General features: G+C 35.5%; 1 protein-coding gene across 1 annotated transcript in view; it reads right to left on the bottom strand.

Moving 5' to 3' along the window:
• Nucleotides 1-26,516, bottom strand: part of IL1RAPL1 (interleukin 1 receptor accessory protein like 1) — a gene marked incomplete at both ends in the record, with an annotated part of 1,258,868 nt that overhangs the window by 1,224,331 nt on the left and 8,021 nt on the right. The window lies entirely within an intron of this gene.

Genomic DNA, 26,516 nt, shown 5'->3' with positions numbered 1-26,516 from the left:
ATAAAACCTAGCAATAGGTATTTTTTATTTTGGCTCTGTAGTTATCCTAAACAAGTAATTCTGCATCTTGGATTTCTGAGGACAGTGATGATCTTATACAACTGTTAAAAATCTTCTACAAAGATGATTCATTATTTATATAACTGAATGGGATTTTAAATAATTGTAAAACTTACATAAACATTTACAACTAAGAAAATCTCTTGTTAGCAATGAGTTACTATATTTTATTGCAAATATTTGGATTTCATAATGGTATGCATCTGGCTTAAACTTCACTTTAGCTTACCTAAGATTGCTGTATTTGTTTTAGCCACTTTGCTAACAGAGGCTTAGAGAAGTCTTAATAAGCTTACAATATATTTTACAGGACAATTTTAGTTACAGATAGTCACAAAATACAATAGTCACAAAATACAGATAGTCACACAAAATTCCTTTAGTAAAGGAAGAAAACATTAATTAGCACGAAGAAATAAATTCACTTAGTCCAGGTCATATCTTATGATATCTTAGGCATCTTACATATATAAGACACATTTCAAATTATGTGACATGTCAGGTTTCTCAAAAAAAAATCTTTGGATTTAAGTATCCTAAGACGCAGATATTTGCATTTTCTCAGTCAATACTCTTTCTTTAAAGGAATAATTGATTAGTTTATAGTATAATATTGGAGCAGTTTTAAGATGATGAAAAAGTCCAGATTTCTTTGCGGCACAGACCTGCAATTCACTGACAGGCAGTGATATAGTAGTATGCATTCATGGTTTTTGCAGAGCTCCTGCACTTTGGAGTAAATAGCGAGGATACAGGCAAGTATAACTATGGCACCTAGTTTTAAAAGACTTCCACTGATCCCTAGATATAAACTGAATGGGAACTTTGAAAACACTCAGTCTTACCTTCAAAGGTTTCAGAAACACCTGGTCTATAACCAGAGAAACCACTGGGGGCATAACTGAAGTTCAGAAGTTAGAGGTCATGCTCAAGAAAACAGTCAGACTAAGTCAGAAGAAATTTAGTCTTGTTTTGGTCAGGAACTTAAATGTTAATCTTAAAATCACCTAAAAATTCCATGAAACACGGGATGCCTGGGTGGCTCAGTTGGTTAAGCGGCTGCCTTCGGCTCAGGTCATGATCCCAGGGTCCTGGGATCGAGTCCCACATCGGGCTCCTTGCTCAGCAGGGAGCCTGCTTCTCCCTCTGCCTCTGCCTGCCTCTCTGTCTGCCTGTGCTCACTCTTTCTGACAAATAAATAAATAAAATCTTTAAAAAAAATTTCATGAAACATTGAAAATTAACCTACTTTATATAGAGAATTCATAAGAACCAAGTTATGAATCACTAGCCCTTATATCATATAAGAAACAATCAACTTCAGCTAGGACTCAGAAACTGTCAGGCCTTAAACAACTTCCAGAGTCCCAGATGGAAGCATATATATGTGTAACCATATATTCTCATACAAAATATACCTAATGAAATAAATGAAATTTTTGTTTCTGGCCCCTCGTTTTGGGAAATTATCTTAGGGAAATACAGCTATTCTTACTGCTAGTTTTACAATACAGAGTACTTATTTCTTATTAAACAGTGGTTTTCTATGCCCATGATTTGGTTATGCTACAAATTACACACTTAAGGTCATACACCTCTTCAAGCTCTAATTCATTTGTTTCCCCAAATAATATTAATCCTACTTTAAAATGGAAAATTTAAGGCTTTTTCTAAGTTTTTATTTGAATTCTACTTACTGAACATACAGTTAAGTCAGTATCAGGTGTATAATACAGTGAATCAACACTTCCATACATCACCCAGTGGCTCATCACAAGTGCCCCCCTTAGTCCCCATCACCAGATTCACCATCCCCTCATCCACCTCCCTTCTGGTAACCATCAGTTTGTTCTCTAGAGTTAAGTCTATTTCTTCCTTTGACTCTTTTTTACCTTTGTTTGTTTGTTTTGTTTCTTAAATTCCACATATAAGTGAAAACATAAGGCTCCACATCCAAAAAATAAGCCTTCTCAAAATAGCAACTCCTCTTGTCCTTAACGTTTTATAAATCCAAAATTATGCCTTCAAGTATATTCTAAACAAGTTACAACTTTTCTTTTACAAACCTTTTCTAGTTTGGAACCACCCCTTACAAAACCCAATTTGAAGCTTCCTGGCATGACTAAGCTATGCCTCCGGCATCATGATTTATCTTAGCATTTGATTTGTAATTTAAGCGTCAGTAGTTGAAATCATGATCAAAAATGAAAAGGTGCCTAGAGCTTTCAGGCAGTCATGATAATTATGTACATTACTAAACTGCTCAATCATATCTAGACCCACAATCCTGTCACCATTTACAAGTCCAATGATCTTAAAACTCTCCCCCACTGAAACAGAAAATTGCTTGCCAGTAAAATGACATGTCCATCATTCCATTACATGTCAGTTCAGCATTACAAAAAGGTCATCTTCCAGAGGAGACTTAGAGACCCTCTCTTGTGAAAATTAATTATTTAGCTACCTGCCTAAATTCTAATATACAATGATTAGCAATACAGACTTGGGGGAAAAAGGCACAACACTGAAACAAGGATATTCAAAACCAAAATGAACCCCATTTCTTTTCTGGTTTGTATATTCTGGTTTAAGATAACATGTCTCTTGTTTCACAGTAAATGTCTGCATTTAATTATGTATCCTCTGCTTGGTGTATGTCTGATAAAACTGGTTTAGAGATGTCTCTAAGCATGTTATATATTATGTTGATTATGCTAATAGTCTCCTGTCAGTGTTGTTCTGGGAGATTATGGCAACCTATTGTTCTTTCAGCATGGTGGCTTCTAAGCACCCTTCCCCTATCCATCATCTTGAAAGGCCTGTCTGATACATGGGTGACCCACTGCAAATAAACTGGTATTAGGAGTTCATGATTATTGACTCAAAGGTTACAGTGTATGAAATCCAGTGTTGAAGGCCTTAGAAGTGATAGAGTGGGAGGATATAAGGTCATAAGAAACACTTGTTTTTTCTGTCTTCCTTACACAAACATCATTTACAATACATTTCGAGAAACATCACTGAGTATATATGAAGGATGCTGCTGATCTCTTTACCATCATTATAATACCAGATAAGAAGTTTAAAGTTTAATGAAGAATTATCTGATTAAATTCCATATATGTACAACTGAATAAGTTTCTCTACATTATCTTGGGTTTAGAAATGCAATACCTTACACTGGACTTTATCATTGAATTATTCTTTTTTTCCTAAGTTACAAAGTTTCCATTTATTTATTTATTTATTTAAAATTAACATATAATGTATTATTTTTTCAGGGGTACAAGTTTGTAAATCATCAGTCGTACACAATTCACAGGATTCACCATAGCACACACCCTCCCCAATGTCCATCACCCAGCCACCCCATCCCTCCCCCTCCAGCAACCCTCAGTTTGTCTCCTGAGATTGAGTCTCTTAATTGAATTATTCTTAATAATAGTTCAGATTTACTGAACACTGAATATGTATCAGATAATAAGCTAAAAGCCTTACTTGTATCAACAACAAATCTCTAAGAGATGTCCTATTACTGCTCTTAATCCACGAGTAAGAAAACTAGACTATGGAGTCTAAGTAGCTTCTGTAAAGCCTCGTAACTCATGATGGAAGAGAGCTTCAAATTTAGGTTTCCTCTTGAGTTGAGAGCTCAAAGCTAATTTTGAAAAAGATATTGTTTTCCTTAAGCCCACTAGTTTTTTGTTCTGTATCTCCATCATCCTTTCACCCAACCACTGACTCCTTCATTTCCATAACACCTTTCCTCCATTCAACAGTCACATTCTCCCTTCTGTCCTTCCTACCAAAACTACTCTTCATATAAAGCATCACTATTCCAAGATCTGTGTGTGATACAGGAAGTAACCATTTGGCCTCAAGACTGTAAGTGTCATACTAGAATTCCAGTCACTGCTGAGCCCATGTAATAGGCTACAATCAAAGGAGAGGAAGACTTCCTTGGGGTTCATTAAATGTTATCAAGTAGGCCGCAAGGTAACCGGGAGATAAGCCTAGTGTGATAAATTGCACTACTATTTCTTTTATAGTGCTCTTGAAAACAGCACTTCCAACATTAGGAAAACATTGGAGGATTAGAGAAAAGATGCAGTCTGAGGAGAGGAAACTATAGCTGTTCCTGGCTTCCTGTATACTTTGTTGGAAATTAACTTACAGACTGAAACATAAACTCAAAAGATGATGTATTTGAAAATTCAGTTGGAAAACTATTATTCCCTTCATTTCAGGAATTTGGTTAAAACTTGGTATTAAATAAACATGAGATAAGGCTGGTCAGGATGGTGTTTGGTGATCAGATCTATGGTTTACAAACGAAAGGATGAAACTGAAGTCCTAAGAGCAAATCCTGCCAAAGCATCCTGGATATTAGGTCAAACTTTAAGATGCAGTCTCCAAATCCTGAGATGCAGACTGCAAGGGCTAAGAGATGCATGCAATCATTGGTGCTAGCCAACAAAACAAAGACAGAATCATACCTAGATTATCGTCCATGAATCATTTTTCAGATGCTTGAGACAAAAGGAGGCAGCAGTGCACATGCAAAAGTCTGGTGCCAGTATAAAAGATTTAGGATACAAATAAGACAAATAGCAATGTAGAGGCTATAGACTAGGGCCCAACAACTTTCCATGGATCCAGGAGAGGAAAGTGGTTTCAGTAACCCCTTCCAGGGGGGTGATATCTATTATTATAAAAATAGGACTATGGGGCACCCGGGTGGCTCAGTGGGTTAAAGCCTCTGCCTTCAGCTCAAGTCATGATCCCAGGGTCCTGGGATGGAGGCCCGCATCGGGCTCTCTACTCAGCAGGGAGCCTGCTTCCCCCTCTCTTTCTGCCTGCTTCTCTGACTACTTGTGTTCTCTGTCAGATAAATAAAAAAATAAATAAAAATCTTTTTTTAAAAAACGGGACTATGTAACTTCCCTGCTGGCTTTGAATAACTTTCGTGATTTGTGTGAAACAGCATTTTGTGGTAGCCTTGCCCACTCCCACAAAGCAAATATGACCCTACAGTAATTGGGTATTTCAGTTGAAAGCCAGTACCTCAAAGAAAACTTTCTATGTAACAAAATGGCACCACAAGTTCTCTATAAGATGTTTAAGTCCAGATAAAAGAGACTTCTCTGTGTATCCACAGGGAGAAGATGGTGAAAGATAACTAGAGAGGAAACTAGTATTTTGATTATGTACCTATTTGTGACAGGGGCCAAACTATGCTATTTATATTCTATATCTCATTTAATTCTCACCACCATCACAAGAGGTTACCACTTTAACCACAATTTATTCAAAGTAGAAAACACTGTTCCAAAATATTAAATTTCTTGTCCAGAGTGATACAGTGAAAAGGAGCAAAAAATATCATTTTGGACTTAAAATGGCAGAACCATTCCAAAAATACACAACAAAACAAAACCAACCAAAACCAAAAAACAATGCTCCATGTGGTACCATGAAAAATGAAAACCTCCTCTATCAAACATCCAGCTGATAGAGGCTTGACTTCTTGTTTCACCTCCTGCATACATAAATTTGGAAGTTATCATTCCTCCCTGTACAAGAAAAAGCTAGACAGTGAAAAATCAATGACTTTTTTTGGACCCACCAAAGAAACGAGGGACCAAGGCAGACTGCCATCCTGAATCCTAGAGTCGTACAGAAATTCACAGCCAAGATAGGTTTACTTGGAGCAGGCCATAAATTGCTAGCAACACTTCAAATGGCAATTGTGACTAACTGTTGGAGGCTGAATGTGGACTGGAATAAAAGTGAGGCTAATTGAACATAAAAAAACGAAGAAAAATAATAAAATACAATACACGAAAACTAAAAAAATGTGAGAGACTCCTTCAGGGCCAGAGTCTTGCATGGCTTCCCAAATTTATATGGGCTAAATGAAACTGAGGGTTTCAGAGGGGAGGGGGATGAGGGGATGGGGAAACAGGGGATGAGTACTGAGAAGGGCACATGCTGTGATGAACACTGGGTGTTATATGCAACTAATGAATCACTGAACACTACATCAAAAAACTAGTGATGTACTATATGTTGGCTTACTGAACATAATAAAAAATATATAAAATACAAATTTATATGGGCTTTATCTGCAAAAACTCCCCAGGAATTCTTCTTCTTCTTCTTCTTCTTCTTCTTCTTCTTCTTCTTTTTTAAGATTTTATTTATTTACTTGATGGAGATCACAAGCAGGCAGAGAGGCAAGCAGAGAGAAAGAGAGGGAGAAGGAGGCTCCCTGCCGAGCAGAGAGCCTGATGCGGGGCTCGATCCCAGGGCCCTGAGATCATGACTTGAGCCAAAGGCAGAGACTTTAACCCACTGAGCCACCCAGGTGCCCCCCTACGAATTCTTATAGTAAAGATGCAAGAAAGGTCCCATCATGGCTCGACAGGGGAAGAGGAAGAATAACCATTAGGAAAAGTTCAGAACATTTTGTACAACAAAGGCCTACTTTCCAAGGAAAAGATTTTGTGAGCCTTATCTCTGCTGAAGGAAGGTCAGTCTTCCATTCTAGCCTTCTCTAGAAATCCTGTGTCAAATAAAGTGAAAAAAATAAAACATAGCTAAGAAATAGAATGGAAACACTGCAGCCAAAGAGGGCAGTAGGGGGAAGGGGTGGGGGGAAAGCTATCACATTGGAGAAACAATTATGAATATAATACCCTAGACAATAGGCCCAATAAAAGAATGAGATTTAATCATAAGATTATGATCATCATTCCATATTCATACCGTCCTCATACCATACCACCACACCAACAAGGTCTAGTATAATGACAGAAGATTACAACTGGTAAGTGGTACAAGACAGACTACTCTGAAAATGAATACTTAGTGAAAACTAAAGACAAGATGAAAACAAAAACATAGACAGTAGAGGAATTTGGAGACTTCAGCATCTATGGATACAGCTAATCCTACACACACACCAACTACTACCCAGATTAACATAAATCCTCATATTAGAAAGCCTATTTGCCTCAGGTCCTAGTACCTGATACAACATTCCCAGCTTTCACCAAAAAGTTACAAGTCATGCCAGGAGGCAAGGAATAAAAAAGTAGTCTAAAAAGACAAAGCAACAATTAGAATGGGACACAGATATGACACAGACAATGGAGTAACCACATGAGAAATTTAAAATAACTATGATTAAAATGTTAAGGCCTCTAAAGGAAAAAGTAAGCAAAGCAAAAACATATGAGTAATATAAATACTGAGATATAAACTCTTAAGAAATAATCAAATGAAAGTATTAGAAATCAGAAACACCATAACATAAAAGAAGTGTGCCCTTAACAAGTTCATCAGTAGGCTTGAAAAGGCCAAGGAAAGAATCACTAAACCTGAAGAGAGGTCCATAAAAGCTTCCCAAACTAAAATGCAAAGAGAATAAAATATGAAACAACAAGAACATTCAAAAACCAAGGGACGATTTCAAAATGAGTAACATGTAATTGAATTACCAGAAAGAAAATGGAAAAGGAAAAAGAAAAGGAAAGGATTGAGCAGAATAAATATTTGAGGTAATAATTACCATGAATTATCCAAAACTAGTGACAGACATGAATCAGAGGTCCAGGAAGCTCGCTGAACACCAAATATCTAAAATGCTACATCCAGAGGTGTCTGGGTGGCTCAGTGGGTTAAGCCTCTGCCTTCCACTTAGGTCATGGTCCCGGGGTCCTGGGATCGAGCCCCACATCGGGCTCTCTGCTCAGCGGGGAGCCTGCTTCCTCCTCTCTCTCTGCCTGCCTCTCTGCCTACTTGTGATCTCTGTCAAATAAATAAATAAAATCTTAAAAAAAATAAATAAAAAAAATAAAATGCTACATCCAGGTATATCATACTCAAACTGCAGAAAACCAGAGAAAATCTTAAATGAAGAGATGGTGGAGCATGGTAGCAGGGAGGTGGTACCTAACAGGATCCAGGACAAGAATTACAGCACACTTCCCATCAAATACTATGCTAGTAAAAAGAGAGTAAAGTATTTAAATGAGTAAAAGGAAAATAAAACCCACCTAACTAGAATTCATTATCCAGTGAAATTATCCTTCAAAGCTAGTGAGAAATGAAGTCTTTCCCTGAGGGGGAAAAAAAAAAAACTGAAGTATTTCATTGCAGCATATCTTTCCTGTAAGAAATATTAGAAAAAATTTTCAGGAATAACTAAAATAATACGGATCAGAAACTAGGTTCTACATGAAAAAAGAAAGAGGATCAGAGATGGATAAATAAAGGTAAAATATTTTGTTCGTCTTATTATTTGATCTAAACTGTTAAGTATTTAAATTAATAACAGTAAAAATGTATTGGGTGGTTATAACCCGAGGACAAGTGAATCAAATGACAATGTCAAAAAAGGGAAGAATTGGAATACTCTTTTCTTTTTTACTACATAAATATTGTTTATTGCATAGTCATATGACAATTTTTTTTATTAATTTTTTATTATGTTCAGTTAGCCAACATCTAGTACATTAGTTTTTGATGTTGTGTTCAGTGAATTATTAGTTGTGTATAACACCCAGTGTTCATTCCAACACGTGCCCTCCTTAATACCCATCACCTAGTTAACCCATCCCCTCACCCCCCCCCATTCCTTCTGTAATCCTCAGTTTGTTTCCCAGAGTCTAGAGTCTCTCATGGTTTGTCTCCAGTTCTGATTTCTTCCCATTTAGTTTTCCCTCCCTTCCCCCATGGTCCTCCGCACTATTCCTATGTTCCACAAATGAATGAAACCATACTATAATCATCTTTCTCTGCTTGACTTACTTCACTTAGCATAATCCCCTCCAGTTCCATCCATGTCGATGCAAATGGTGGATATTCATCCTTTCTGATGACTGAGTAATATTCCATTGTATATATGGACCACATCTTCTTTATCCACTCATCTGTTGAAGGACATCTCGGCTCCTTCCACAGTTTGGCTCTCGTGGACATTGCTGCTATGAACATTGGGGTGCAGGTGCCCCTTCTTTTCATTACATCTGTACCTTTGGGGTAAATGACTAGTAGTGCAATTTGTTGGGTCATGCAGTAGCTCTATTTTTAACATCTTCAGGAATCTCCATACTGTTTCCCAGAGTGGCTGCACCAGCCTGCATTCCCACCAACAGTGTAAGAGGGTTCCCTTTCTCCACATCCTTGCCAACATTTGTTGTTTTCTGTCTTGTTAATTTTTGCCATTCTAACTGGTGTAAAGTGGTATCTCACTGTGGTCATTTTGATTTTGATTTTTATTTCCCTGATGGCTAGTGATGTTGAGCAGAATTGGGATGTGCTTTATAAATAACAGCACTATACATCACTAAGTGTAGTGTTATCTGATGGTAGACTGAAACTAGGTTTAAAAAATATGTGTTTCAAACACCAGGGAAAGAGCTAAATTTTTTTGAAAAGAAGTAATTGATATGCAAGAGAAGAGATAAAATGGAGCATATAAATGCTCAATTATAATGAGAAAAGCAGAAAAAGGGGAAAATGAAAAAAAAGAGAACAAATACAACATATATAAAAGTTACAAATATGTGAATGTTAATTCAACTTTTTCAATAATTACATTAAATGTGAATAGTCAAAATGCACCAATTAAAAAATAAAGATTGTTAGAGTGGATCTATAAAAAAGACAAGACACAAGTATATGTTCCAATAAACAACCCACCTTAAACATAAAGAGGCATAGATTACAAGAATAACAATAAGGATATACGATGCTAATAGTTATAAAAAGAAAGAGAATTCTACTTCTGGAATGACAATGTGAGGAACTCTGTAGACTCTTCCCTCATAAAATAAACAAAACTGTTGAAACTATTAAAAAAACTTTGGGTATCTGAAAAGTGTCCTAAAGGAATACAGCAAACAAAGAAACATCCTTTCAAAAAAATACACTAAAACTTGGTATCAACACTGACATTTGAACCATGACATTGGAACCATAACCTGCTCCATCCTTCCCATAACTCTCTCCTCCAGCTCAGCTAGAGAAAAGCTCCATTACAGGTAGGTATGGCCAAAAAATAAGTGCTCCCTCCCTACTCAGCTCCCCATCAAATGTATCAAATATTCCACTGGAAGGAACAGGCTGCCAGCATTTCTCATTCCTTCCAATTCCAAGATGAAGAGTCTAAATTGCTTGTTTGTACAACTAAAAAGTTGGAGTAATCCTTTTTTTTACTCACCTCTCCCCCCCCGCAGCTTAACAGAAGCTTTACCCTAAGTACAACAGGTCAAGATTCCTGGCATCCTCAACACTCTTGCTTCAGTTTTTTCATAGGACAGAGATCCCACACTGAGAGAGGCAAGGCAAGATCAGAAACTACTGGCTACCCAGCACCTGTAAAGAAACCTGAATTCAAAAACTTTTAGAAAATTTAATTATTAATTTCAGTTAACAAATCTTCCAAATGTGGTAAACATCTGTAATAGAGAAGTTAATTAATTAATGATAAAGGGGTCAATTTCTCAAAAACACATCGCAACCCTGACTATATAAGAGTGAAAATCTGATAAAACTGAAAGGAAAAATAAACAAATCTACTTTATATTTGGAGACTCTGATATCCCGTATGTCAGTAATTAATAGATCAATGAGGCATAAAAGCAGTAAGGGTATATATGATCTGAATGACACAATCAATCATTTCAGCCTCATTGACATTATAAAAATTCCATCCATCAACAGCAAAATACACATTTATCTTAAGCTCACGTGGGACATTCATCAAGATACACCACATTCTAGGCAAAATAAAACATACCTTAAGGAATTTTTAAAAACAGAAATCCCCAAATGAATTATCTCAGATAATAGTGGAATTAAACTGGAATTCAACAACAGAAAGATAACTGGAAAATCTCAAATATTTCAAAATTTAATAACACCCTTATTTTTTATTTAATTTTATTTTTTCAGTGTTCTAAGATTCATTGTAATAACACCCTTATAAGTAATCCATGATCAAAGACAAAGCCTCAAAACAATTTTAAAATATTTTGAATTAAACAAAAATGACAACAGAACTTATCAAAATTTGTAGGATGCAGTAGGAGGATATTAATAGCATTACATTCAGGTATTAAAAATAAACACCTGAAGTCAATTAAAAAGGACTTGGATTTTTTATTTTTATTTTTTATTTATTTTTTTATAGGACTTGGATTTTTTAAATGAAAATTACAATGAAGAAAAATGTTATCATTTATTTCATTGATATTTATTGAAATTTTTTCATATGCCAGATATTATTTTAGGTGCTGGGGATACAGGAATAAACAAGAAAGGAAAATCCCTCCTATAACCAAGCTGACATTTTAAAAGGGACACTTGAACATTAAACAAGTAAAGGAATAAAGAAAATGCTTTCTGACGGCCATGAGTGTGTAAAGAAAGTAGAACTGGGTGATGTGACACGTGTTGGGAAGAAGTAACACTTGGTGTGACTAGGGTAACTGTACCTGAGGATATGACATTCAACACAGACTTTCATGACACTTTATGCATAGTATCATTCTTAAGCCTCTCTTTCAAACTGCTGAGGTTTTTTTTAATCTTAGGGAATAGGTTTGTAATTTTTTCACATTCTATTTTATGAAGATATATCTATACATTGAGACACATATTTAACTTATTCACTTATAGGCAAATTTTTAAAACAGGCACTTCTATATTTGCCTAAGCAAATACAGAGACATGTACAGTATTAAATAATAGATAAATGCTTTCATAAAGAGAAAAAAATTACTAGTATCAGAGAACAGTATGTATTTTAACAGCTTGAAATTTGACATTTTAATTACAACAAGCAAAAAAAAAATCGTCTGTGGATATTCAAAATCTTTTATATCCAAGAGGAGAAAATGGTAAGGATCCAAAAATACCTGGTTAAGTTTGCTCAAAATTACATCTTTTGCCAAACTCAAAGGGTTGAAACTTTAATTAATCAGAGAATGATGCCATGGCAAATTAATATAAGTGCATTAAAAACAAGGTTAACTAAGAAAGACCAAAAAAGAAAAAAAAGTCCAAGTATGCAAATTCTGAGATTCAACTGGGTGCTTGCCTAAACAATCTGTACATAATAGGTTGTTTCATTTTGCAGAGACAAAACTAATAAAAACTAAATAGGTGGGCACACAAGTAGGTTCTTCATGTATGAATTTTGTGCAATAGCACTATTGTCGCTGATCTCTATGATTCAAATATGCCACTTAGTGAAAAATTACTTTTTATTCTGGCATCCTGCAGAATGAGTAATGCACAAAGATTGGTCTCTAACCCACAGATGTGACCTCTCCTCATACCACATATAATTCTCCTACACAATTCATACAAAGAGAACCACATTATATCTGATGGTATAAACTAGCAGGCCATACAACCAGCAGAACAACTTTAAGTAAATTATTGACTCACCTTGTAAAATTATAGTAAAGTATGGTATATATACTATATATAGATCTAGTATATATAGTAAAGTATAGGAAAGTAAATTATAAACTCACCTTGTATGAGAGAGTTATACCACATGACCCCTGACATTCCAGGCTTTGACACTATTTCATAGTATGTTTCTGCTTCCTCTCAGCTTGTGGTCATCTTAAGCCTTACCTGTCCCAGCCCATTTTTACAGTGAGATAGATGTCTCTTATCCACTGCATTTGGTACATATGTAGATCTGAACATATTCCTAATCATGGTATTTCTCATCTTTAGACTTAATTTATTTGTTTCTAATTACTGTGTCCAGTTTGATTTTTTTTTTCATCTCAGGTAACCAAGCCATGTCTTTGCTTCTCTATTTTGTCATCCTTCCTTTATCTGACCATGTATATCTATGTGGACTCCTGATTTCTAGGTTGCATCTTCCCACAGCCATCTAAATCCTCATTCTAGCAATCCTCAGAATGAGAATCCTGGCAGCTGTCTGTGAAAAATGAATAGGATTCTGACCATCATTACTATGTATGTTCTATTTCCTTGCTAGGAAAATTAATGCTTCACATACAAATTGTCAAAAGTGTGCATTATTCATTATAATAGGCCACACCTTTTCTATGAGGATTATTATAATATTGGCAGCCTTATTATTAAGCAGAACATATCGTACTCTGGTCTTATTTTATACTTTATATGTATTGTTATATTAACATGTACTTGCATACAATTTACTGAATTAAACTGAGATAGGGTTATCAGATTATTTAAGTTGAAATAATTCAGCTATGTTAAACCTCTATCAAACACTGTTTTAAATCACAATGTGTCAGCATGGTATGCTTACCTGAATATTATTTAAGCTCTAAATTTAAATAAAACAAGTTTATTTGGGCTTGAAGACATTATCATTTGTGTTCATTATCTATACTTATGAAGAAGGATGATGATTCAACTTCATACACTGAACATTTCTAACTTATGAGATCTGACCAGCTGACAGGAAAAAAATTTTTTTTTTCCAAATGGCCATCTGTACCTATCAGAAATTTCACATCTAATTTCATTAGATCCAGGTGGCAGGAATAATTAACACAGCTATTCATTATATAAGAGATCTAATAGGACAGTGGATGTGAGGAATATGGGTTTGTGAAATAAATTTCAATCAATCTGATGTTAACTAGTTTTTTTTTTCCCTAAAATAGTTTGAAGGCACCTGGATGGCTCTGTTGGTTAAACCTCTGCCTTCAGCTCAGGTCATAATCCCAGGGTCCTGGGATTGAGCCCCACATAGGGCTCCCCTCGGCTTGGAGCCTGCTTCTCCCTCTCTCTTTGCCACTCTTAGGCTTGCGCGTGCGCGCTCTCTCTCTCTCTCTCTCTCTCTCTCTCTCTCAAATAAATACATACATATGTAATATCTTCATATAATAGTTTAAACTCCTTGCTTCTATTCTCTTCACTTTTCCTTTTGGCCTACATATTCTCCTCGTAACAGGTAGTAGCATCAACCTCCACAAACACGTTACCAATAGTAGAAGTCTTTAAATTAGCTGCAGTGTAACACCAACACTGCGAATAAGGTAAGACTTCAAAGCTGGCTTCCTTGGCCTCCACTTAGTCATCATTCACTACTTTTTTCTCATGTTTGTTCTCTGCTTTTCATTACTAATTTTTGTACAAATCTAACAAGTAGTACACTATCTTCATCTTATTTCACTTTCCAGCCCTATTCAATAAATTTCATGTCCTTGAATTACTCTGAACTCACAAGAAATCACTCCATTTCTTCCTAATCTCACGTTTTTTAAAAGATTTTATTTGAGACAGAAGCGGAGGGAGAAAGAAGAGAGGGAGAGGGAGAAGTAGACTTCCCGCTGAGCAGAGAGCCTGAGGTGGGGTTCTATCCCAGAACCCTGGGATCATGACCTGACCTGAAGGCAGAAGTTTAACTGAATGAGCCACCCAAGTGCCCTGCCTAATCTCACTTTTCTTGCACCTTGGTTTGCTTTGCCAGCTCCTGAAATGTTGAAGCATTCTAGAGCTTTATCCTGCAACCTCCATTTATATAAGTACTAACACTCAGCTTGAGTGATATCATCCAGGCAAATGGTTTTAAATACCAATTAATGCCAGTGACTCTTTCCATTTAGATATCCCATCTTGATCTGTCCACTGAGTTGCCTGCAGACTTCTTAAAAAATCTATGTAAATTTTGAATGGGCATCTCAAATTTAACACTTCTAAAACAGTAATCTCTCCATCCCCTTATTGGCCCCACCTCAGTAAATAGTCCCACCATGAACCCCACTGTTTCAAAAATTCTGAAGCCATCCATGGTTCTTTACATATTATGTATTCCTCAGGCATTCCTCACCTATGACATCCAGTATGACATCAAGTCCTGTTTGGTTCTCCTTCCCAACTGTCACCCAAGCCAGTCTTGTCCTCTCCATCTTTCATTTAGACCTAGCAATTGTCCTCTCTTGCTAGGATGATTTCAGTAGCTTCTTACTGCACAGCCAAATCAATCTTTAAAAATGTGAATCAGATCTCATCATTCTTCCATTTAGTAGATTCCAGTGACTTCACATTATACTGAGAATAAAATTCAAGTTCCAAATCATGACCTAGAGGGTTACAGCTAATTCTCCAACATTTCCTTCTGCCTCACCCCTCCAATCATTGCCCTACAGCCTTTGAAAATGTTCGATTCACTGAATGAATTCTGGTCACTACCAGTAGACCATAATGACCTTCTTTTTATTTCTTATACGTGTCATGTCTGCTCCTGCTGCATGTCTTTTGCATTAATTATTCCTTTTGCATGGAATGAGCTTTTGCCACATTCTTAAAATAATGGGCTCTTTATTTATAGTCAAATTTCAACTCAAATGAGACCTCCTCAAAGAGGCTTCTCCTGACCACCCTATTTGAAATTGGTAACTTTGCCAATCATTATACTACCTTATCTTATTTTGTTCACAGCATAAAATATTATGAGAGTTATCTTGTTTATTTAAGACCACTAGGTTGTACCCCACATGAGAAAATCACCAATCATTTTATCCCCAGTGCCTAGAACATTAGATGGCACATAGCAGACCACTCAAAACATCATATGTTGAATGGGTATCAAGTGAAAAATAATTATTAGATCTTCTACTTTTGGAAGAAAAGGACTACATCATATTTTAATACCCCCCAGCCTATTCTGTTCAACACACAAGCCAAACAATCACTAAAAAAGCAAATAGCTTTAAGACTCTTAGAAGAGTTTGTACAACTTGATAGAAAATAGATTTACTCTTTTCATTTGCACACTTCAAAATGTTTTCTTAAAAAAAATACCTCTTTAAAATTGTTATCTCTGTAATGACTTAGGCTATTCAACAGCAAAACAATACCAACCAAAAGGATTCTACTCACTGATTCCCTAACACTGGAAAAAAAAAAAAAAAGCAATAGTGGAGATATAAATATCCTCCTCCTTCCGCAAACAGTAAAGGTAATATAAACTCTTTTTTGGTTATAAAGTGGGGTACAAATTTAAAAGACCTCATATTTATATGCATCTAATGAATACCAAATTTGTTTTTCAGAAATATTTAACTTTTTCTCATTAAAAGCTCACAGCCTAATAACCCATTCTAAGTATATAAATATAAAAGCTTATAACCATATAAGTAATATTTAAATTATCTATATAAAATGGAACATGCACTTATATTCATACACATGGGAATCCAGATTCTCACCAACTCTTCATGTATTAATGCAAGTTCACTTCTGTGTTTTATATTTCAACTCCCGGAGATATAGGCATCTAAATTAAATATAACTATGAGTCTGAATCGAACTTTTAATAATTTGTCACTGAACACTAATTTACAGATGGTGTGGCTTAACCACATGGCAACATGAACCAAGTGTTCTCATTTAAAAAATAATCTCAAAAAGCATCTAGATGTTTTCCTTAATTCAAAACATCTGGCTGTAACATAGTTTTTCCTAGTCTTGAACTTTTTCTCAGGGTTTCTTCGCAAGACAAACATCTGTGATTTAAGCCATGCTATCCACTGGCATATTCCATCCTCTTCTTCTTAATTCCTACCTCTTTCTATTGTGGGGAAAATGGGTTTGATTTTATGACAAAACTGCATAATGGCAAAGTGTGGTACTAGGTACAGGAAGGAGAGGGTGGAAAACTCTATTCCATCCTCACATTACTAGATATTCTGCCTCATAAACTTTCCCTATCCTGCACTCCCAGGGGCCTCCTTTCTGGGACTTTTTCCTCCCTTCCACTTTCCAGTTTTCAACCAGAATTTTCCTCTGGTTGTCAGGCATCACATGAAGATTTGTAGAAAAAATAATCTGACACAAGAGAGCTTTCAGAAAACTTTTCCATTACATCCAAAAGGTGTCAATAAGATTCTATTTTTCCCCACTTTCAAGGTAAATATTATAAATTAAAAATCAAATTCAGGATGATATGAGAACTAATGGCATGCATCCATAAAGTTTACATATTGCTCCTCTGAGTCTGACTTCTTCAAGGTAGGACGATATGAAGTCTGCATAAGTTTCCGAGTTTCAGAGCAGTCTCATCTTTGAAGTTATGAAGAAACACATTTGAGGAACCATAAACAACATAAAACTAAAACCAAAGAATGTAATCAAAAATTAAAATAAATGCACAAATGAAACTCATTATATGTAAGTTTTTATGTGAGGTATCAATTTAGTCAAGCACATGTTCTTGTCTAATTCAGAATATGTCAACAGTATAATCACTCAGGTGGTGCTCATATGAAAGAAAATGGGATAAATACTATTCCCTACCTACCAGCTATAATCCAGAACACAAATATTATACTGGAACAGAATCCAATCTCAAATGCAGGTTAACTACAAGGGGATACAAGGTCAGCAATATTTTACTAATTCCTTATTAAATAAAAAAAAATGGATCTGGATTTAGGAATATGCAGAATTTGAGGATATATATGTAAACCCAGAGCTTGAACCTTATCTTTAGAGAATTAATGAGTTAAAATTGAGAACAATTTCCCTTAAAAATATGAAGTACAAAAAGGAAGAGTAGTGGACCAAACAAAAACCTCCAAAACTAAACAAACAAAAAGAAACCAAAGAAGAAAAATGATTGTTGTATCAACCCCATGCATGTTGCAGAATGAGAGTCTCTCCAATTAGCTTCTGTAGATAGTCTCATCTCAGACAATTAGAGCTAGTTGCACAAAAATTGTCTCATTCAGAACATGCTTTGAGAGGGTTTACAAGATCCCAACGGAGCTTCCAAAGTTGCTTTGTGTTCCTAATTGAAAACTTAGAAGGTAATAACCTTCCCTCAATTCATAGAAAGCCGGAAACCCTAGGATACAAAGCAGTTTCAAAAGAAATTTAAAATAAAATCATGTATCATTAAAAATTGAACAAAACAAACTAAGCACGTCTCCCAAAGCAAAAACATGCCTTTGAAACAAACAGTAAGTAACCACTGTTCATTGCAGAGCTGCATGTCAGTTACAGAGTGGCAGAATGAATGTGCAAGTTGCCAAATTGGACTAATTCATGTTCTGAATTAAAATAAAACACCCTCAATGTTGTAGGCCACTTCTATTCACCAGCATTCCTAGGGTTTGCTGTGATATGTCTTAGGAGGCATGAAGGCAATGAGCAGCTGCTTTGGCTCATGCCCCACTCCTAGCAGGCCTCCTTCCATGCAGGATTCATTTCATGCATCTAGTCCTCCTGCATGGAATGACCTACATATGTAAACATGTGGCAAAACCTGCATGGATAAGAAGGAGGAAGAAGCTGCGCAATTCCCATTATAATGAAATAACTAAAAAGCTGCCCTTGTGAGCAGAAGAAAAAAATGCTACCTCAAGATCCACTTCCTAAGATAGCCTCAGTGCTTTTGGCTTCAGTTATTACAATTCCAGTAGGGAAGTATATTCAATAACCACTGATGGTCAGATCACTCTGACCGCTGAAGATAAAATTTAATTCTCCCTTTCCAGAGAAATGTAAACTCCAACAAACTATTTTATGTAAGTTAAATTCATTCATTTGCTCACATAACAATTAGTCTCAGAATGCTCTGTGCAAGGCCTTGAGTGAGGGTTTGCAAAAAGTATGAATTAAACTATATAGAGATCATTCCTCAAGGAACTTCTGGTATTGGGGAGGAGTTATGACATGCACAAAAAATGCTATGGGAAAATACAGTGTTGTGATGAGCTTTATCAACATGCTTAAATCCAGCAATCAAATACAAATATGCATTGAGCACTAATTATGCAATGACTCTTTCAAGCACAGTGATTCTAAAAGACATATACATAAACACACGATATTTTTACACTCAATGAGCCTGTACTATTTAGTTGGGTAAATAAAAGACAGATGTTAAAATATGCAGCAATCACATAGCCTAATCACTTGTGAACTCTCAGCACCTGGCACATAGTGGCTTCTTGATAAATGTGTTTTGTGAAGTTAATTATGTATACATATAGACACGTGTGTATGTGGATATGGATGAACATACGCATATATGTCATACTGTACTTGTTAAAAAGCCTGACACCTTTAAAAAATACTCCTATGTTCTTTTGAGGTAGTTCACTGGAATGAGCAAAGGGAGACTCAGTCATTGATACAATCCTCCATTACAAGAACATTTGACAGAAGAAACTTGAAACAACTATAAGAAGTAAACACTGACTTTAGGAAGATGCTCTGTGTGAGAGATCTACTACAAAAAGAGGGATTTAGCTCCAAAACCTAGACTTTTATGTCAGATGTACAGTGGGCAGGTCTAAAGCCAAACCACAAAACATAGATCATATTGAATCCTAAAAGTGTATCTTTCCGGGAAGAATGCAGACTAGAAATGCAACATTAGCTATTATTTCTCAACAAAACTCTAGTGAAAGTGACTAGAATCACCTTCTACCTCTTCCTCTCTCCACTTATACAATCAGCCCCTAAGTTTTATCAGTTCTTTATTACACTAACAATCAAATTCATATCTTCATGTTCCTTAATGCTACTGCCTCAATTCATAACTTCCTGGCCTGGACTGTTGGCTTCATTTCCCACCCTCTGGTCTCAGAGCTCTTTCCAATCTACCTGGTCAGACTATTCCTGCTACACACCTGCTTGAATTCCTTCCACTGTTCCCAAATAATATTCCTATTTTTTCTACGTCATACAAAGCCCTTTGTGATATGGCTCCTATCTATCTTTTCCCACCTTTCCTCCTGACACACTCCCTCCTTTCATCCATGCTGTGTCCAGCTGTACATGTATTCCAGCCACATTAACTCTCTCATGTAAAAACCACTGTAGTGTACATCTGTGATAGACATAATGTCCCTTCAAAGATTCCCACATCCTAATTCCCATAACCTGTGACTATGTTACCTTATATGGCAAAAGTGATCCTGCAGATGTAATTAAGGATCTTGAGATGGGGAGATTTTTCTAGATTAATTGTGTGGACTCTAACTGTAATCAAAAGAATCCTTATGATAGAGAATCAGGAGCATGAGAAGCTGAGAAGGAGATGTGACAATAGAAGTAGAAGCGAAAGAGAGAGAGTTTGGAATATGTGTCATGGGATCTGAGTTTGGAAGGAGCCACAAAAGCCAAGGAATGCAGATGGCTTTTAGAAGCTGGAGCATGCAAGGAATGAGATTCCCCCCTGGAGGCTCCTGCAAGAATGCAGTCCTGCTGACACCTTGATTTTAGGACTTCTGATCTCCAGAATTGTAAGATAATAAATCTGTATTGTTTTAAGCCACAAAATCTGTGGTAATTTTCAAAGGAGCAATAGGAAGTGATACACTATACTTGTATATATCATATCACTTATTTCTTTTGTAAGATTTTAACATCAGAAACAGTATAGAGAGGGTTATTTGTTCATCTTTTTAATCCCTCAAAGAATCCAGTCCAATTTTTTGTTTATAGTGTGCTCTGTGTGAAAGTATTTGCTAAATACGAAAGAATAACTAGAATGGAGTAAATATGAAAGAACAATGCCTATAGTATTACCAATTCCAATGTTATGATAGATATATGGGTTTTATAATGTGAAAAAACATGCAGCTCATTGGGGAGGGTATGTGCTATGGTGAGCGTATGTGCTACTGTGAATTGTGTAAGACTGATGAATCACAGACCCCTGAAACAAATAATACATTATGTTAATGAAAAAAGAAAAAAAAAACATGCAGCTACCAAAATCAGCAGTCCATAGTAGTTTCTAAAACAATAATTACCAAAGCTATGGGGAAATTGTATAAACAATTTTCACAATATAGTTCATGGATATGGAAAACAAAGAATGAAGTGATCAAACCCAACAATGATAAATCTTTTCACCTTGTTTCTTTTACCACAATTTCCAATCATTTAGTTTTTAAAATAATGAATCCAAAAGTCAAATCTCTACAGCCAAATATCTAAACATCTTAATCTCTTTTATAGCCAGGATAATTGATGTCAGTCAATGTTATTGTCCACATACTATAGTAGGAATTCAATAGATGTTTGTTAACAATTGTATACAGATCCCATTACTTTTGTCCATTGGGAAGATGAAGGAGCTTCCATGTGACATTAGGTCATATGCATAAAAGAAACTAACAAACGAATACAGCTGTACACATTAAATGTAAGTACTCATAACTGCAAAGAGATGGAGATTATCTTCAAACTTTAAAAAGAGTGAAAAAGACTGTATGTTAGTATTTGTGTATGTGTAATATATTCCTTTTGTTTGGAAATTTATTTGTTAACAACTAAGTCTCTTGGGAAATGTTCCTTTTGTAAAAAATGAGACATAGCCCACCAGGAATTTCCTTTCAATGTGGACTTCATTCTTCTAGAATAAGCAGATAAGAGCAATTGCTTTATTTGTATTTACAATTGCTTAATTGTATTAAGGAGAGCATGTGTGGTGATGAGCACTGGGTGTTATACACAACTAATGAATCACTGAACTACATCAAAAACTAATGGTGTACTATATGCTGGCTAACTAAAAGTAATAAAAAATAATTAAAAATTAGTTAATTAGTTAATTAATTAATTTAAAAAGAGCAATTGCTTTTTCAAGACAACTTTGCCTGGTAACTCGCACTTTACATTTATTAGCTTGACCTTCCACCTCATGTTCCATGCCCAATCCTCTAGGAAATCAGGAAAATCTAAACAGGTTAGCACAGAGCCATCCTCCCATTTTCTTCATTTCTGTATTTCCACCAGCAGCTTTTATTTATATTAGTGAGCAACTGAAAAATCTTTTTTGACTTTTTCCTCCTTTTATTACCTAAATCATTACGGTGACAAGACCTTAATGGCAGTGGCATATTACAAGAAGGATTTTTTAAAATACTTTATAATATGCATGTACTTTTGTTTTTAGCTTGAACTTGATAATACAGGGCTACTAAATGACATGATTATATATTGGTAAAATACAGTGTTTTTTCTGTCTCTTTAAAAAACTCAATGAAAATTTCTATTGTAAAATATACCCAAGAAAGAACAGAAATCTATACACTTTTTTTTTGAAACCTACAGCAATATAACTGGGTAAAATAAAGACTTGGGAAATACTAAAAATCAATTAAAATAACATCTGAACAATAATTCATTAGAAGTTTTCTTTCCATGTTTATTTTTTCCTTTTTGTTTATTCCTGTATTTTCACCAACCCTGAAAAGCCACCAGATGGCATTGGAGAGTCCAACCGATTACTTTATGGAACATATTTATAGGAAAAACTGGAAGAATCTTCTTTTCAAGTTGAAATTGTCCTTTTCTTCTGATGTGAATACGTATTGAAGAAAAAAAATGAATTAATCAGAGTATGGAAACATTTTCTTATCAATGATGAAAATAATTACTCCTTATATGAATAAAAACTAAATGGAATATACTTTTAGTAATCAAAGTAAAATGTCAGTGGAAGAACTTTACTGAATCCAAGTAGCAATATTAACGGGGAAACATTTTAGTATAATTAGTAAAATATAAATGATAATTGAAATAGTGTTTAGGATACCCACAAAAAGCTTACAGACAGACACTCTTTAAAGAAATGTTTATATATAACCCTCAGATTTTAAAACTTGGCAAAGTTATCCATTGTCATTGCCTTAAGGCAACATTTTCCATGCAAGGCAGCACTTTAGATATTTTAAGAGACTACAATTCTACAGAAGGAAATCTGCCATAAATAAGCCAAAATAGGCTAAAATACAGTTTAGTACTATGAACCGCCAAGCCTAATTTCACTTAGATATATCACTACCAGCAAAGAAAATACCTTATCTTTATTTAAGCATTGTAACTATGTACCCTGTGCTTTTTTAACTAAAAACAATTTTTTCTTAATTGAACCTTTGTTTTAAACTGATATCTTCCACCCTGCAGTGTAGCATCAAGTTAAATATAGCCATGGAGTATTCTGACTATAAACTCTGATCATCTAAATCTGTTTGATCAATTTGTAAATAAGTACAATATGTTACAGAAGAAAAGGTATCATTTTTTTATTTTTTTAAAGGTTTTTTTTTTTTATTTTAGTTTTTATTTATTTGTCAGAGAGAGAGAGGAGCGAGAGTGAGCACAAGTAGACAGAGTGGCAGGCAGAGGCAGAGGGAGAAGCAGGCTCCCTGCCGAGCAAGGAGCCCGATGTGGGACTTGATCCCAGGATGCTGGGATCATGACCTGAGCCGAAGGCAGCTGCTTAACCAACTGAGCCACCCAGGCGTCCCGAAATGGTATCATTTTATATACTGCGTATGTACTGAAGGTGTTCAATAAATGCTTGTGAAATGAACAAAAGAATAAACTTCGATTTCTAGTGATGATGATGTAACTCAAAATTTTTCATTTATGATAAAGGAAACTGAGGTCTGAAAGGTTCAGGGACTTGTCCCAATCAACATAATGGGATTGAAATCCTAATTTCTTAATTTCCACTTCTGTAAGTCTCGTAATACTTGCCAAAACAATCTAAACATACGTTGAGATGAGCACTGGATGTTGTACGCAACTAAAGAATCACTGAATACTACAACAAAAACTTATGATGTACTATATGCTGGCTAACTGAACATAATAAAAAAAATACAAAAAGCTACTTCTGGAAAAACAACTCAAAGCATGTGTTTTCAGTATTCATCAATGTAGAAAAAAGTTGACATGTCACTAACAGTTATCTGTAGAAATGGCTGCCAATTTATGATAGTCAACATGAGGATTAAACATGACACATTTTGGGGGGTGTTGTTCTTATTTTTATTTGTTATTCATACAATGATCCCTTATTCATTATATGAATATCCTGAGATAATTCATAATATGAATTATCCTGAGATAATTCATAATATGAATTATCCTGAGATAATTTTTGAATACTGATTTTCTTATTTTTTCAATTTTTTTATTTTTTATTATGTTCAGTTATCCACCTCTACAGTAAGTCAAGCAGAGAAAGACAATTATCATATCATTTCATTCATATGTCAAACATAAGCAATAGCATGGAGGACCATAAGGGAAGGTAAAGAAATCCAAAGGGGGAGAAATCAGAGAGGGAGGAAAACCATGAGAGACTATGGAAACTAGGAAACAATCTGAAGGTTTCAGAGGGGAAGGGATGGGGTAAGGGGGTAACCAGGTGATGAGTATTAAGGAGGGCACGTGATGTGATGAACACTGGGTGTTATACTTAACCAATGAACACTGAACACTACATTAAAAGCTAATAACCATGACACATTTCAATATCCTTGTAAGCAAGCTTTCCTATTTGTTTATATAAAATAAGAGAATGAAAATTGAATCAGTATTACCCTACTTTCAGGAGATTAGTCTATGCAAACATTTCGAATTTAGGTAAAAGAATTTTTGGTTGGAGAAATGTTATCCTTTCTACATATACCTCTAATTATCTGGACGACCAAGAGTTTTACTCTTGTTTTACCTAAATAGAAAATAATAAAATAACTCCTAAGAGTTGAGCACTATATAAAACAAACAACCCTTATAATATACTGATTATGTATAATACACACACAAACACAACTAAAACCGGACAGTAGCTTTCACATCTCAAGATCATCCTGAATTATTGAAGTGGACCCTAAATCTAATGACAAGTATCCTTATAAGAGAAAGGCGAAGGGAGATTAGAGATATAAAGGAGAAGGCCATGCAAAGATGCAGGCCGAGAGACTGGAACTATGCAGATACAAACCAAGGAATACCTGAAGCCACCAGAAGCTAGAAAAGATGAGGAAGAATTCTCCTAAAGAGGCTTCAGGGGGAATGTGGCCTTGCTGACACCTTGGTTTTGAACTTCTAGCTCCAGAACTGTGAGAGAATATATTTCTATTGTTTTAAACCCCCAGCTTGTGGTAATTTATTATGGCAGCCACAGGAAATAGTATAACTCCAGAACCATAAATCCATCAGCTCAATATTTTCAGTGATTGCCACAGCTCATATGCTCCAAACTGAACTCATTTCATTGTCTCTCCCAGGAGGGAGAAGGGGGAAGCCCCTCCTCCTAATTGGTGACACAATCAATATAACTTATTATCTCCAAACCTTCACTTGTCCACATTTACGTTTCTCTAGAAACATGTTTCAGTCCAGCTGACTGTCCTTCAGGCTCATATTGAGTGTAGCTCAATATGATTTTTATTGAATCCCTGACTGACCACACTGAAACCCCAATACAGTCTATCCTACCAGGAGTTTTATCTGTTCAAAAACAGATCTGACCATGCCACTGACATGTGTGACCCTTATAGCTTGACTCTGTGTGTGTCTTTTCTCTTCTGTAAAGGCAGCTTTACTGATGGGCTGCTACAAACATTTGTGTAGCACTACTGCATATTTATCAAGGAGTTTCATCTTTATGGTATATAGAAGAGAGCCCAGTGCATAGGTCTGACAAATCTGAGACCCAACCTCACAGACCAAGTTTACTACTAAAGGGATTTACAAAGTAATTAAATATCTCAGCCAAAATTTTTGTTATACAAAATAAAATCCAAAATCCCAGGGCAAGGCATATGAAACTCTTCAAACTCTGTGCTCAATCTACTTTTTGGGCTTCATCTTAATCAGAAAGACTCCCCTGCTGTTTTACTTAAATAAGCGGTCCTTTTGAGTTTCTGTTCTTTGGAAACTTTTAATATGATTGATGACATCTAATCCTATTACAGAATTATACTCTCTACCCTTATTTTTCAAACGTCCATCTAATCATCAAACTCAATGGATTCTAACTTTAAAGTTGCTCTTCTTTCCTGTTCTCACTGTTGTTACTTTGAGTCAGGAAATCATTTTTGTCTCAGGCAGTTTTGATTGAAAGAAACAGACTCATTTAAATTATCACCAAAAAAAATGGTGGATATTTTTTAGAACACATTTGCAGGATACAGATGAAACTTAAAAGTTATCAAGACCCAAAGTGTCACTAGATTCTTTTCCTTCTTTCCTGTCTCCTTTTTCTCTTCCCTGTTTTCTTTTCCCTTTTCCTCCTTCTGTCCCCCACTACTTCTCTTTTTTTCATAGATAACAGATCACATGGTCCCCTTCAGGAAAAAATTTTCAACTTCTCCCATTCCTATCTAGTTTTTAACTGACCACTGATTCTCTAATCTCTAGTCCGAATGCAGTAATAGATTTGTTTGACTAACTGAGGTAATTATCAGTAATGGTAGACAGAATAACGCACTCACCTCTCCAAATACGTCTACATCATAATTCCTGGAACACATGACTGTGTTACATGACATGGCAAAAGGGACTTTGTGGATCTGATTAAAGATCTAGGGATGGGGAGATTTTTCTGGATTACCTATGCAGTTCCAGTGTAATCACAAGGTCCCTTAAAAGGGAAAGAGGAAGGC

The sequence above is a fragment of the Martes martes genome, assembly GCF_963455335.1.
Source record: "Martes martes genome assembly, chromosome: X".
Lineage (NCBI taxonomy): Eukaryota > Metazoa > Chordata > Mammalia > Carnivora > Mustelidae > Martes > Martes martes.
The sequence above is the reverse complement of the archived record's forward strand: the minus strand, read 5'-3'. Positions and strand labels throughout refer to the sequence as shown.